General features: G+C 44.4%; 1 protein-coding gene across 1 annotated transcript in view; it reads right to left on the bottom strand.

The window, feature by feature from the left end:
- The window catches only part of LOC147659136 (uncharacterized), a 150,548-nt gene extending 138,005 nt beyond the window's left edge, over positions 1-12,543 (bottom strand). The window contains exon 1 of the mRNA XM_086951947.1: positions 12,412-12,543. The gene's annotated coding sequence lies outside the window, so the exon portion shown is untranslated. The remainder of the gene's footprint in view (positions 1-12,411) is intronic.
- Between the last annotated feature and the right edge of the window lie 661 nt (positions 12,544-13,204).

Here is a 13,204-nt window from a genome sequence, read left to right as displayed (position 1 = left end):
AAGCTAGGTGCTTTACCAATGGAAGTGTGGCAACAGTGGGTATTATGTTTCATGGATGTGACATCATTGTACACTTCAATTCCTCTCCAGGACGGTATAGAAGCAGTGGAATGGGAACTGTTGAATTAATCAGATATAAAAGCTCATAGAGTATTTCTATTGGAATTACTACACTTGTTTGTATCATAGTTACTTTTTCACTTACAACTGAGAGGAACATCGATGGGAAGTGCCGAAGTGGAAAATATTCTAGAAAAACTAATATGGAAGGAGAACTTGTTACTAAGTTGTCGTTTCATTGACGACATCTTCCTAATTTGGGAGGGGTCATCAGATACTTTGGAGTAGCTCATAGTGAAATCGAACCGTATTGACAGCAGTTTACAATTCAACCAGCAACATCAGTCAGACCGAGTTATATTTTTGGGATGTCAGTATACAGAAAGACCGAACAGGTCTAAGCCCCAAGGTTTATACTAAGCCTACAGATAAAAACAATGCTTTACTCTATCAGAGCTTCCATCCCAGAGAGTTGGTGGAAAATCTACCTTTCTCTCAATACCTCAGAATAAGAAGAATATGCTCAGATCAAGACACAGGGTTGACGATCACCAAAGCACAAAAAAAAGTATTTACAAAAGAAGTATCCTGCAGAACTTTTGGAAGATACAGAGCGCAAGGTGAGGAGGATGGACAGGCATGAATTGTTACAGCAACGCCCTAAGAACGAACTGAAAAGGCTGGTATTTGTGTCAAACTTTCCACAGTCAGGGAACATCAAGAGAATCTTTAATCGCAGATGGGATTTAAACCAACATGAGCCAGATTTTAAGGGACTTTTTGAGAACAGAACTATATTTTCATATACTCGCACCAGAAACTTAAAAGAGAAACTTAAGTTTACCAATGTGAAACCAGTTGAAAAAATAGGCACACAACGATGCCATAATTGCGTACAATGCAATAATGTAATTATAGGGGAGAGTATTACACATCCTAGGTCAGGTGAGATGATCAAGTTATGCCACTCCACCACTTGCAACACAAAAACCATCATATATGGTATAAAATGTCCAGGTGGACTACTATATATTGGCAAGACAGCGAAAAGTTGAATTTTGTATCACAGAACATAATAGCATGATAAGAAGTCAAAATTTGAATTCGAATTTGGTGGTACACTGGTTGGAGTCTAAACACACTGTGTTACAATTGAGATTTCAAATTATAGAAGAAGAGGATGTTCAAGTAGGACGCAATAATGCCCAGGTGTTGTCTCAAAGAGAGATTTATTGGATAAAGCGATTTGACACTATAGAGCCTAGAGGGCTCAATGACAAAGTGGACATGAGTTGTTTTCTATAAAGCAGATGGTATTCTTAATAATGCTTATTGTTAACTTTCTGGTGGTGGTCTCTTGCTATTTTAGACATTAACTCTGTATTTTTTCTAGCACCATTTTTTCTAGCACCCTGTATCTCATGTTTAAAATGTTAAAGAGGTGAGTAAAGGCAACAATGGTGTAGGACATATACTGTTATATATGCCCTTAGGACTACAAGCTTATCCTCACGAGTCCTGATATTCAACTGGTTTATCTTGGTCCCTCACACAACATCTGAAATGTATGAACTGCATACTTCAAAATAGTGGTTGAATCTTTTGTTTATATTGTCAACGAGATATTCCTAGCGGGCATTAGTAGGGAAGTCAATAAATTCTGCATTTGATTGGGATAAGAAGTAAGCAATTTTTTAGAATTTGTTAAGTTAAATTTGACTCCTATTAAAATATTTCCAGAATCTGTTGAGTTTATTTTTTACCTCTATCATTTTATTGGCACAGTAGCAAGGGAGAAATCAACATAATTTAAGCTAACAGTTGTTTTTAGAGGGCACTAGACCTTTGTTTATATTGTTACTGAGGGGCTCAAGCCAGCATACACTGGCCAGCGCTCAAACATCTGGTCCTTTGAGACACGTTACGTTGAGGGAGCAGAGGAGTACCTTCGCGGAGACCACGTGAACTACTAGGTAAGAAATGGTGTCAGAGGTACAGTATAAGGGTTATTGAGTGGAACTTTAACACCCGAGAGTTGTGTGTAGCGTGGAACTCGGGTAAACTTTGATAACTTTATTTGTACAGGAGGAGTTTAGTGGAAGCAGCTTTGAACAGACAGAACTTGGCATTAGCAGCAGAGCGACTGGCAGGACCTTTCTGGTATTCATAAGTAGAGTTCACGACAAGGAGTTAGAATTATGTACCCAAGAGTTGCATGACGAGTGTATCTTAAAATAAATCTTCCTGTTTTTTCAGCCACGTGTAGAGCAGTGTGGTTATTTCTTCTTAGCACACAGTGAGTTTACAAACATAGGAATCGAGTAGCATAATTCAAATTTTTGGGTGTGATACCTTTGGAATGGCAAATTCACTTTATTGTATTATAATACAAGCACATTGTATTCAAGACTCCAAGAACTGATGCCAGGAATACAGTTCCAAGAATTAATTCAGCTAATCTATCTGAACTTCCACTGGCAAATGGTAATGAGTGAATAAACATACGGACTGTACCAGCACAGTGCAGAAAGTTTTTCAAGAACCTCAAGGTACATTGACTTTCTCTCGAGATACATTGACTTTCTCTATCAGTTATAAATGAAGATGGTAATCCTTGGTAGCATCAATACCCTTTGGGCAAGGTCCCCATGTTGCTACCAGAATTTAATTCCTCCAGGTATTACCACTCCATCTACCCGAATTTGGTAGTCCAATCCAGACCGTTCACAAAAGGAGCTACAGAGGGATATAACGCAGGTCGCCCTCCACTCAAACTCAATAATCATACACAAAAACCTGCTCTAAACCGGGAAAAACATCATGAGCATACCCAGAACCACATCTTGGTTAAACTGCGTAGGTACCAGCTTATAAAATGCTGTACACACTGGGTGCTCCTATCCGTACTTAAAAACGATTTCTCAGGTGTGTCTGCCCACATACATAAATAGGTTTTATACGTTTCGCACACTCAGGATTTTAGCACATCATGTCCAACAAAAAATATGTGAGGGAAGTGGAGGCACCTCATGGAAACACCACCATGGGAGCTACTGATAGGTTCTCATCAGTGTGCTACTATTCAGACCCTCCAGCTTTTCGCGATTCCGCGATTCACGAAAAAATCGCGAAATCAGCGGGAAAGCGCGATGGCCGCGATTTTTACCATTTCGGCAGCGAAAAGGTGTACCTGCTGCTATTTTAAAATGGGGCTTCTTATTGGATGTATGCAAACACGCACGTCACTATGTGTTTCCGTACAGCATTAGAGATATGGGGCAGAGTGAGAAGCAGGCGAAAAGGCACAGGGGGTCAATGCGGTCAGAGGCGCAACTAGAGCATTTCTAAGAAATCGGCAGAGTGGAGCTGCAGGGGCCTAAGAAGAGGTCGTTTCACACCAAAGCCTCATTTACACGCAGATGGTCTTTTAAAGACGTGAGAAGTGCTTGGGTGCGGCTGTGTGTGTCCCGGGGAGCTGTCTCAGCCGGGCTGCCACGGGGGAGGGGGGGTGGAGGAGGGAGGAGGGACCTGAGTTCGTAGACAGGATAAGTAACTTCTCAGTATGGCAATGTCTTTGATACTGGTTTTTATGTACATTTGAGTGTCATCTACATATAGATGCAGAGCAACACAAGAGTTGTTTAGATTCTAACCTAGTGGCTCCATCTAAAGATTGAATAACCTGGGCGCTAGGATTGAAAGCTAAGTTATACTGATGGAGCTGGGATTCGCGTGCAAGCGCCCTACTCTCATGCAAAACCCTTGTCTAAATTGCATAATCGTATTAACACTATTGTTCGTCAATTATAAAGTGTTTTTCCAACACGCGGGTGTCCCCAGGATGCTTGCTTGTATGTCTTTTCTCGTACTAACGAAGCTTGCACTAAAAACGGCTGCTTCGCTGAAATTCAGTCTGCGCATGCGTCGGTCATACCCATGTGATGTGACGCACTCGCATTCTGGAGGGAGTTTTGTGCTCATGCGCACTGTTGCAAATATGGCTGCTTGACTCTCACCACGCTCTCCGCTTGTTGCTGCTGCTTTTGCTTATCTGTCCTTTCGCACTAAACAATAATGCTATAGTCATTATAAAGTAAGGGTTGGTTAATATCTCATCATGGTATACAGTGTGATCATTTTATATATGATTTTAATTTGTTCTCGCTTACTTTTCATGTACCGCGTCTTTGTGGGCTGGGGCATACGTGAGCAACGCCATATTGAGGCTCCTCTGAACCCTGTCAGCTGACCAGGGAAAGTCCTAACTGCGCAGAAGCTAAAACTAGCCAGCTGGCTCCTGAAGCCCGATGCGCCTGGGAACCCATCCCGAAGATGCAAGATTGTACCTTGAACTGTCATACACTGTTGCTATATGCTGTACTCTTGTATTGTATTCTGTATTCCTATGCCTGGGAACGTGAACCCGGGGGGCGGGTGTGCAAACCTGAATATTAAATATGGGAAAGCTGAATTTTAGGAGGTGGTAATGACCGCACCACCTCTCCTGACCAATCATAATATGGGAAACTGTCACTTGCAACATTAGTGGGTGGTCTGAGGGTCCCCAAAACTGTATAATTGCCCTAGTTTAGCTTAGGAAAATTGTCCGACTTGTCCGAGTAGCAGACCTGTCACTGACCCTACGAACTCTATAGGTGCTCAATCTGAAGTGCCGCGGAGCACTCTGTCCATACTTTCCACAAACTCCTAAGGGGTGGAAAATCCTAAGTGCTGGCGAAGCACTTTGCTGGGAAATTCGAAACCCAAATCGGGGTTACTGGCGGATTACTTGCAGAGAGGGGTAACGCTGGCGTTGCTTCTAAAGCTGTGGGAGTTGGTCGTACCTTGGTGAACCCAGTCCTGATCCCAAAGCCTGAGGGGTATCCTGTCCTTACTGTCCGTGAGCTGTACCTGCTCGCATTCTGGCATTCCTTCCTGAGGGTCCTTGTCCCCGTCTTCCCATCTGACCCGTGGCCAGGGTTAGACTTCAATCTGAACTTAGGTAATTATTAGACCGAGGGTTTGCATCTCTCTCTCTCTCTCTCCTTTTCTCTCTCTCTCTAAAAATTCTTTCAGTAAAGCATTACTTGCCAATGATATTGCTCTATTCCCTTTTATGCGAACTATACGTGATTGTTTAATAGGTTTGTTCCACTTCTCTCCCCACCCTTAGCAAATTGTCAATCCGTTATATAAATAGTATGTTCCCGTTTTTCCCTTACCTTTAGTTGGTTGCAGTGAATTTAGTAAGGATAGTTGAGGATAAGTACATGTTTTAGGTCCCAACCTTAAACTCGTGTCCTAGTATAAAGTTGCAGTGATTAGTTCTGTTCTAAAATTCCTACCCTTAGTCTTCCCATATATTCTAATGGTTATAATTCTAATACAAAGTTACTTATTGGTGTTAATGTTGATGTTTGATATATTATTCTGCATATCGCTTATTGCCTTGGCATCTTCTCTTTGAATCTTTATATAAATTTTTAAACTTCATCAGGTGTCTGTGGTCATTTTACAGAAATCGTGGATAAGTATGGTAATAATTGTAGAGAGTATTTGATCTAGACCTGTCTACTCTTTTCCCTGCTTAGCTCCAGATCTGTCGTAGGAATTGTGCCTGTGGTAAGTCAGGTACATGGTAAGCAGAGGTGAAACCAACCTTAATTACTCATAAGAGCGTGTAGCAGAAGCCAATCACCCAGTTCACCCCGAAAATAAATGGTGTATTAAATCTTGTGCACGCCGGGGCCCAGTGCGTGTAAGAAATAGGTGAACTCGGTGACCCGGGTGAACTGCGCGCTCTATCAATACCACGTAATGTTTTGGCTACAGTAGATGTGTAGTTGTCCATCTTCACAATTTGCTTTCTGTTAAAAATGAATAGATGAAAACCAACTCAAGACCTTGCCACAGAAGTCCATGCAATATTTAGTTTTGAAGTAGCCTGCCATGGTCAATTGTGACAGACAGGGATTCGAGCAATAATATTTAGCACACATCTCCTTTTTCAATAACTTAATGTTCGTAATCAGGCACTTTTAATGTTGCTGTTTCTCTGCTAACCCATCTCTGAAGCCAGATTGGTTAGCTACTGGAAAGCACTCCTGCACAATAACCGCTTAATTTTGTGTCAACTGTTTTTTCTGTGGTTTTTCCCAGTCAGGGCAGGGTTGAAACTGGGCAGTAGCAAGTGTTTGGGGAGGGTAAGATCAGCCTTTTTTAAATTATAGGAGTGATTAGACTGGTCCCTCAAGAGTTTGGAATAAGTCTTTATCTAAGGAGGTATTTTTTAGATCGTGTCAAGAGTCTTGGATGGTGGAAACAGTCATTGACCATTGTGGCTGGGATAGGGGGCCATTGTAGATGACTGATTAAATTAACTTGAGCCTTGGCTGATGTGGGTGGGGAGGACTCCCCATGTGACTGACTATTTAGGAGGACTAGCTGAAGGCTCTGTATTTATTTCAAATTTGCTTCTTATCGATAATTGATCAGATTTTTCCTCACCTATTAACCAATAAAAGAATAAAAAACACATTAGTCCCCAAGGACTCGTGTCTTAAACTCCTTTTGTTCAGACTAGTGTAATGTTTGTTGCAAGCCTGTACTAGCAGTGCCATCTGAGGCGACACAAGTGGTTTTGTACAGCAAAAAAAGTGAAGGCAATTTGGGACCCCATTGCTGAATGGTTTTACCCAGAGCTGGAACCTGCCCTGAACATGCCTACTTCACCATACATCAGTAGAGTTTTGTCTCCATTTGTACCAAAGTTATTGTTCTACAAAAAAAAATATTTGGAGTGGCGGTCCCAGGGAGAAATAGGACCCCCTTAAATGAGGTTAGGATTGGAGCTGTGCTTCCGTAGAGCAGCAGAACTTTAAACATGCCTATTTTAAAGTGGAATACTCTGCTAAAACATTTTCTTATGATTTGAGGCTGAAAATGAATGATTATGAGTAAAATAAAGTGCCGCAAAAATGCCGCTAAATTTCCATTTTTGGGCCGCTAAATTTCCATATTTGTGCCGCTAAATTTGCTAATCTATGCCGCAATATCCTGGGGGGTCTGACTATCATCATCATTGGCAGTCTCTACTACCAAAATGAAAGTGTGCAAAAATGTGCTCAAATGAATTGGAAGTGTGAAAAAAGGTAAAACACACCACGAAAGATATGTGTGTGCCTATCAACCCTGACCCCCTTCTGTCAAAGTAACAACAGGTTTTTCCTTGCTTTCACAACATAAAAACGAGCTAAACAGTCACTGGCACAACCATCAGTTTTAATCACTGCCGTGTGCTTGCTCAATTTAAAAACAAGACCTACTGTCGCACTCCAGCAGTTTTTCATGGAAAGCCAACATGTTTCATTGCCTTCTAACACATTTCCGGCAATTTCATCCTTGCCACACTAAGTTCAATAATGTACCTGGGGTCAGTAGACACAGACAACACATACCACGCAGCTAGACAGAACTCATGATACAAATCACTGCGCGCTGCGCGTGCACTTGTTGAACTCATTGAATATTGACCTGTTGGTCGCCCTCGCCTTGCAGACCAGCAGCCACCTCTCTGGGTATGCTCACGCGTCCACAATACCCAAAGGTGCTTATTGCGGCTGCTCTCTATCAACCTGAAGAGAATATATAAACCTGAATCACTGGTGGAGAAATCAAGGATATTTCAGGTGCTGCCTCATTCCTGAATAACTCCACTCACACGCGAGAGAAAGTAAACGCCTCAATGCGCCGACTTAGAAGCGGAGCGCACACACCACAACCACAGGCCTGACACAACTCCTAGCATTAGCGTCCCCGCTTCCTGTGTCCCGCGCCCTGTGTCCCGCCTCGTTCACCTTTCAACCGGAAGGCTGCTCCTCGCTGCTTCCGGTATCCGGTGAGCGTCTGCTTATGCACTCCGCGCGCGCTAATGCCGTGTACACGGAGTCAGCGCCCTCCCTCTTCCGGTATAAGGCTGCTCCTCGCTGCGCGCCGGTATCCGGTGAGCGTCTGCTTACACACTCCGTGCGCGCTAATGCCGTGTACACGGAGTCAGCGCCCTCCCTCTTCCGGTATAAGGCTGCTCCTCACTGCGCGCCGGTATCCGGTGAGCGTCTGCTTACGCACTCCGCGTGCGCTAATGCCGTGTACATGGAGTCAGCGCCCTCCCTCTTCCGGTATAAGGCTGCTCCTCGCTGCGCGCCGGTATCCGGTGAGCGTCTGCTTACGCACTCCGTGCGCGTTAATGCCGTGTACACGGAGTCAGCGCCCTCCCTCTTCCGGTATAAGGCTGCTCCTCGCTGCGCGCCGGTATCCGGTGAGCGTCTGCTTACGCACTCCGCGCGCGCTAATGCCGTGTACACGGAGTCAGCGCCCTCCCTCTTCCGGTATAAGGCTGCTCCTCGCTGCGCGCCGGTATCCGGTGAGCGTCTGCCTCACGCACTCCGCGCGCGCTAATGCCGTGTACACGGAGTCAGCGCCCTCCCTCTTCCGGTATAAAACGATCACGTCACCACTCCTCTGGGCGCCATCTTTGAATGGTGCACACACACGCAGATCAGACTGTAGCAAACGAGTGAGTTCTTAAGAAATAACATCATTTTTAAAGAACATAACATTCCAACATGCATAAACTGAAGGAAAATACAATTGTAGAGGGGACCACCTTTATTCTCCTGGCACCACCGACTCTTGCCAATCATTAACAATCTATTGGGCTGACTGGTGTGCCAATATTTCTTGCATGCTACATGGGCATTCCAAGGTTGACTCTACCATTGTACCCTGTGCGAATTAGGCTCCTGTGTGCATCAGAACTATTGACAGCCACTGACTTCATTCATCCAGGAGCGGCCCCGCCTTGTTCCATTCAATGACGTCATTCAAGCCCTGTAGGTCCACCCGCTCCTGGTAGATCCAATGGGCCTCTGTAGTGTCCAGTCTGTTTTCGATGTTGTATGTGTCTCTCAACACCTTCTCTAGTACAATCCTCTTGATATCTTTGTAGTGGTGTTTCAGTTCACGGAAGTGGTCCACCAGGCGTGTAGTCAATTTGCCCTCCTTAAGGGTACTTAGATGTTCTTGAATTCTGATCTTAATCTTCTTTGATGTCAATCCAATATAGTGCAACCCACACTGGCATTTCAGTCTGTAAATAACATTTGTTGTTTTGCAATTGGTAAATTTGTTCAAATACCTTGTTCTGCCATTTACTAATTGAACAGCACACCCACCACATGGATGATGTCCTGATGGGAGCCCCGATGTTCTCGGCTCCTGCATTGGGCGGGTATGCACCAACTGGTCACGCAGGTTTCTAGATCTTTTAAAGGCAAACCTGGGAGGTGGCAACGCAAAGCCATTTGTCCTCAACTAAGGCCAATCCAGACACCCATATTTTAAACCTTCTACCAGACTCAAATCTTTCAACCTTTCTATGTTACCATCTTTTTCGAACTGCCTGTCACTGAGAGTCGTTGATGCTCCACAATCAGTGCGCTCAAAGTTACCTTGTAAACCCGTCTCATGAGACTCGAAGAAAAGAAAAATAAATTACACACACTGCACAGAACTGTCTCTAAATCTATCACTATTATTCCGTGCACCATTGTCTTACTGCTGTTGTTTCCACATGGATGTTTTGCGGTCTATCACAGAAGTAACTTCATTAAATACCTTACTCAACACGTTGTTCTCAATCATACCTTCGTAGCTTTCTACTGTTTCTGATCTTATGACGTCTCTGATAGACATGTTGTGCTGACTGTTGCTACATAAAAAGGTAATAGATTACTGCTGCAGGAACCGTGCAGTACCCTTACAGTAAGATGCACTATATTTGGATAAAAGATACTTTGTTTGTTAGAAAAGCTGCACCTACTAGAATATTAACATAACAAACAGGAGCACACAATGCAATAACACAGACCAGGCACTAGAAGAATCTGAGGCAAACAATGCAATAACACAGGCCAGGCATTAGGAGAAACTGATACAAGCAATGCGACAACACAGGCCAGGCACTAGGAGAATCTGATGCAAACAATTCAATAACGCAGGCCAGGCACGAGGAGAATCTGATGCAAACAATGTAATTTCAGATGCAGAGGCTAGCTCTGTATATTATAGGTACAGATTCACACCAAGTCATGGTATCTTTACATAGTTTAGGCCAGCAAGGTTTCTGCTCCACTAGACTGTAGGTCTTACGGACTCAATTAGGATGGGCATTAGGTGAGACATGGCACTAGTTAGCTGGGCAGATAAATCACAAACAGCTAAAAAAGGATGCCTCTGCTCAGGGCCCAAATTAGTTCTTTGGAAACCAAGCACTGGAATTCTCGTTCTGAGCTCTTCTGTGAAAGGATGTCCGCCACACCCTCTTCGACCGTCACCCCAGTACAACAGGCTGGATTCTAGGATTAGTTAAACCAGTGGACCTTTCTTCAATCTGCCTTTCAACAGCCTCCAACCAACTTCTGCCAGGCTTCCTGCACTGACGTGGAGGCAAATGGGATGGAACAGGCTACAGGAGGCTGGATGTGTATTCCATGCCCTATGCCAGACATCCAGTAAACAGCAAGGGGTTCCTAAGGGAAGCTACCAGGGGCTGGATAAACAGAGACTGGCCCTCATGTTGGGACTAATCAAATGTCCTCTTCCTCTCAGACGTTCACAAGATAAACAAGGTTTTGGGTCACACCGGTTGATGCATTCATTAACGACAACAACTTGCTGGATGACACCCAGTTTGGTTTTAGACAGGGACATGGGACGGAAACAGCTCTTCTAAAAGCTGCAGACGAAATCAGAACAACCATGGACACAGGAGGGGCAGCTGTTCTGATACTCCTAGATCTCTCTGCCGCATTTGACACGGTCGATCATGTCACACTGATCGACCGTGTCTCGGCACTGGGCATAGGAGGCACAGCCAAAGATCTAATTGCCTCATTCCTTGCCAATCGTCCTCAGACTGTCAGGGTAGGGAATTTCACTTCTCAGACCTTCTCTCTTCCCTGCGGTGTTCCTCAGGGCTCCTTGCTAAGTCCGACGCTTTTTAATATCTACGTATCGGACTTAGCGAGAGTAATAAAAACCTACGGAATAGCCCTTACTACGTACGCCGATGACACGCAACTAGTGCTATCGGTGCACAATAACGGAGCCAGCGTCGCTTCCAACTTTCAGGAAGGAATGAAGGCGATAAGCTCCTGGATGTCATCAAACTGCCTCAAACTTAACTCCGATAAAACGGAGGTGATGACATTCGGGAGCTTGCAGCCAGCATGGTCCCCACAGTGGTGGCCACCTGAGTTGGGCTCCCCCCCCCCAACCAGTGACAAAAGTCCGGAACCTAGGAGTCATCTTCGACAATAAGCTGACTTTTCACCATCATACTAATGCTGTCGTATCTTCCGCCTTCTTTACCCTCAAAAAAATCAAAAAGCTTCTGCCATACCTACCCCAATCAGCCGGCAAAACCCTCATCAGCACACTAGTCTTTTCAAGAACAGACTACTGCAACTCACTCCTTCTGAATGCGCAGGAAGGGGTTCTCAACAAGTTGCAGACCGTGCAAAACGCGGCGGCTAGAACCTTACTTTCCATTCCTAAATTCACTCCCACTTCCCACCACATCAAAAGGCTCCACTGGCTTCCAATCAGGAGCAGAATCAAATTTAAGGCCTATGTATAGCCTATAAAACCCTAAACCACTCAGGGCCCCAGTACCTAAAAGAAGCTCTTCGTCCAGTGGAGCAACGCAGGATGCTACGATCCTCCACAGCCCTCTTGCTGAATGTACCTCGTACAAGAAAGGCCACCTGGGGAGATAGATGTTTCACCACAGCTACAGCTAAACTGTGGAACACTCTCCCACTCCATATCAAATCTGCTCCCGCGCTTCTTAAATTTCGAAAAAGCCTCAAAACATGGCTTTTCTCTACCTCCTAACCCTCCCGTCTTCAGTAGTGAGTTCTGAGCTTTCAGCGCCGAGACACCCGTATGGGTATTTGTTTGCGCTTTAAAAATTGCAAAATAAATAAATAAAATAAATTCAGCACCGGTGAGTCTGGAAACCTTCGGTGGGATTATAGTGAATCAGCCTAGTGTTTAAAGAAGGGAATATATGCAAAGTGAATCTCCAGAAACTAGCAGTTCGGTAACAGCGAGATGTAGGCCTGTGTAACAGAAAGACTAGATATCAGAATGAATCAGTATCTGACATTTCAGTGTGAGTAAATGAAGAGCAAAGTGCATAGATTCTCCTGTTTAATTAAAACCCCTCACTGTGTATGTTAGAAAATAGTGCTCACACACACACAGTAGAAGGTGCTGACAATCTCCTACCTGAGCAGAGACCTGTGCAGACGTGTCCAGGCTCTCTGTTCCCCCTGGGGGGCCGGGGGGGCAGATCTGGGACCTGAGCGGATCTGTAGATGAAGGTGACTGCCCACCAGACAGGGCTCCTTCCTCTTCTGCTGTACACACAAGGAGTTGTCACCAGCGCTGCTGGTGCTGTCTCTGCCGCTGCTGACCCGGAAGAGGAAACCCTTCTCCCTTTCATACGGTATACAACTCCATGGGTTTTATCAGCAGGTAAGGAGCGCCCTCTGGTGGCCGCTGATGGAACCGCCGCCTCCAGGCTCTGAGCCTGAGTTACATTAAATAAATGAAAATGTAAGAAAACTGCTAGAATCAAACTGCACAGCGTTTTTTCTAATGTTCCTGTTTCTGTGGGTAATTCTGACGCTTTGCCCCAAATTAAGTTTAGCATAACTGCGAAAATTTCAGATTGCTATGGTTCACATTTTCATCATTTCAGTGTCATTATGAGTGACATTTCAACAACTATGAGTGATACTTTTTCTTGAGCAAAATCAAGCAATGAAGATGAGGCAGACATATAAATATCAGAAATTACTCCTATTTGAGCAACGACAAACTCAAAGAAGTTACCTGCTGCAATGCACCAGAAACATACGCAGCCAGGAAAGAAGCATGCTGTGGCATTCAAATACTTTGCTTATGTATTATATTTACTGGGTGATTGCCGAGGTGTTTACTTTAGATTAATGTACCAGCTCAGTGACACTCTTTCAGGCACTTACTTCCTTAGTTGAAATTCTCAGGGGACAGATAT

Source organism: Lissotriton vulgaris, unplaced genomic scaffold, assembly GCF_964263255.1.
Source record: "Lissotriton vulgaris unplaced genomic scaffold, aLisVul1.2 SCAFFOLD_1461, whole genome shotgun sequence".
NCBI lineage: Eukaryota > Metazoa > Chordata > Amphibia > Caudata > Salamandridae > Lissotriton > Lissotriton vulgaris.
This window is presented reverse-complemented; position numbering and strand designations above follow the sequence as displayed.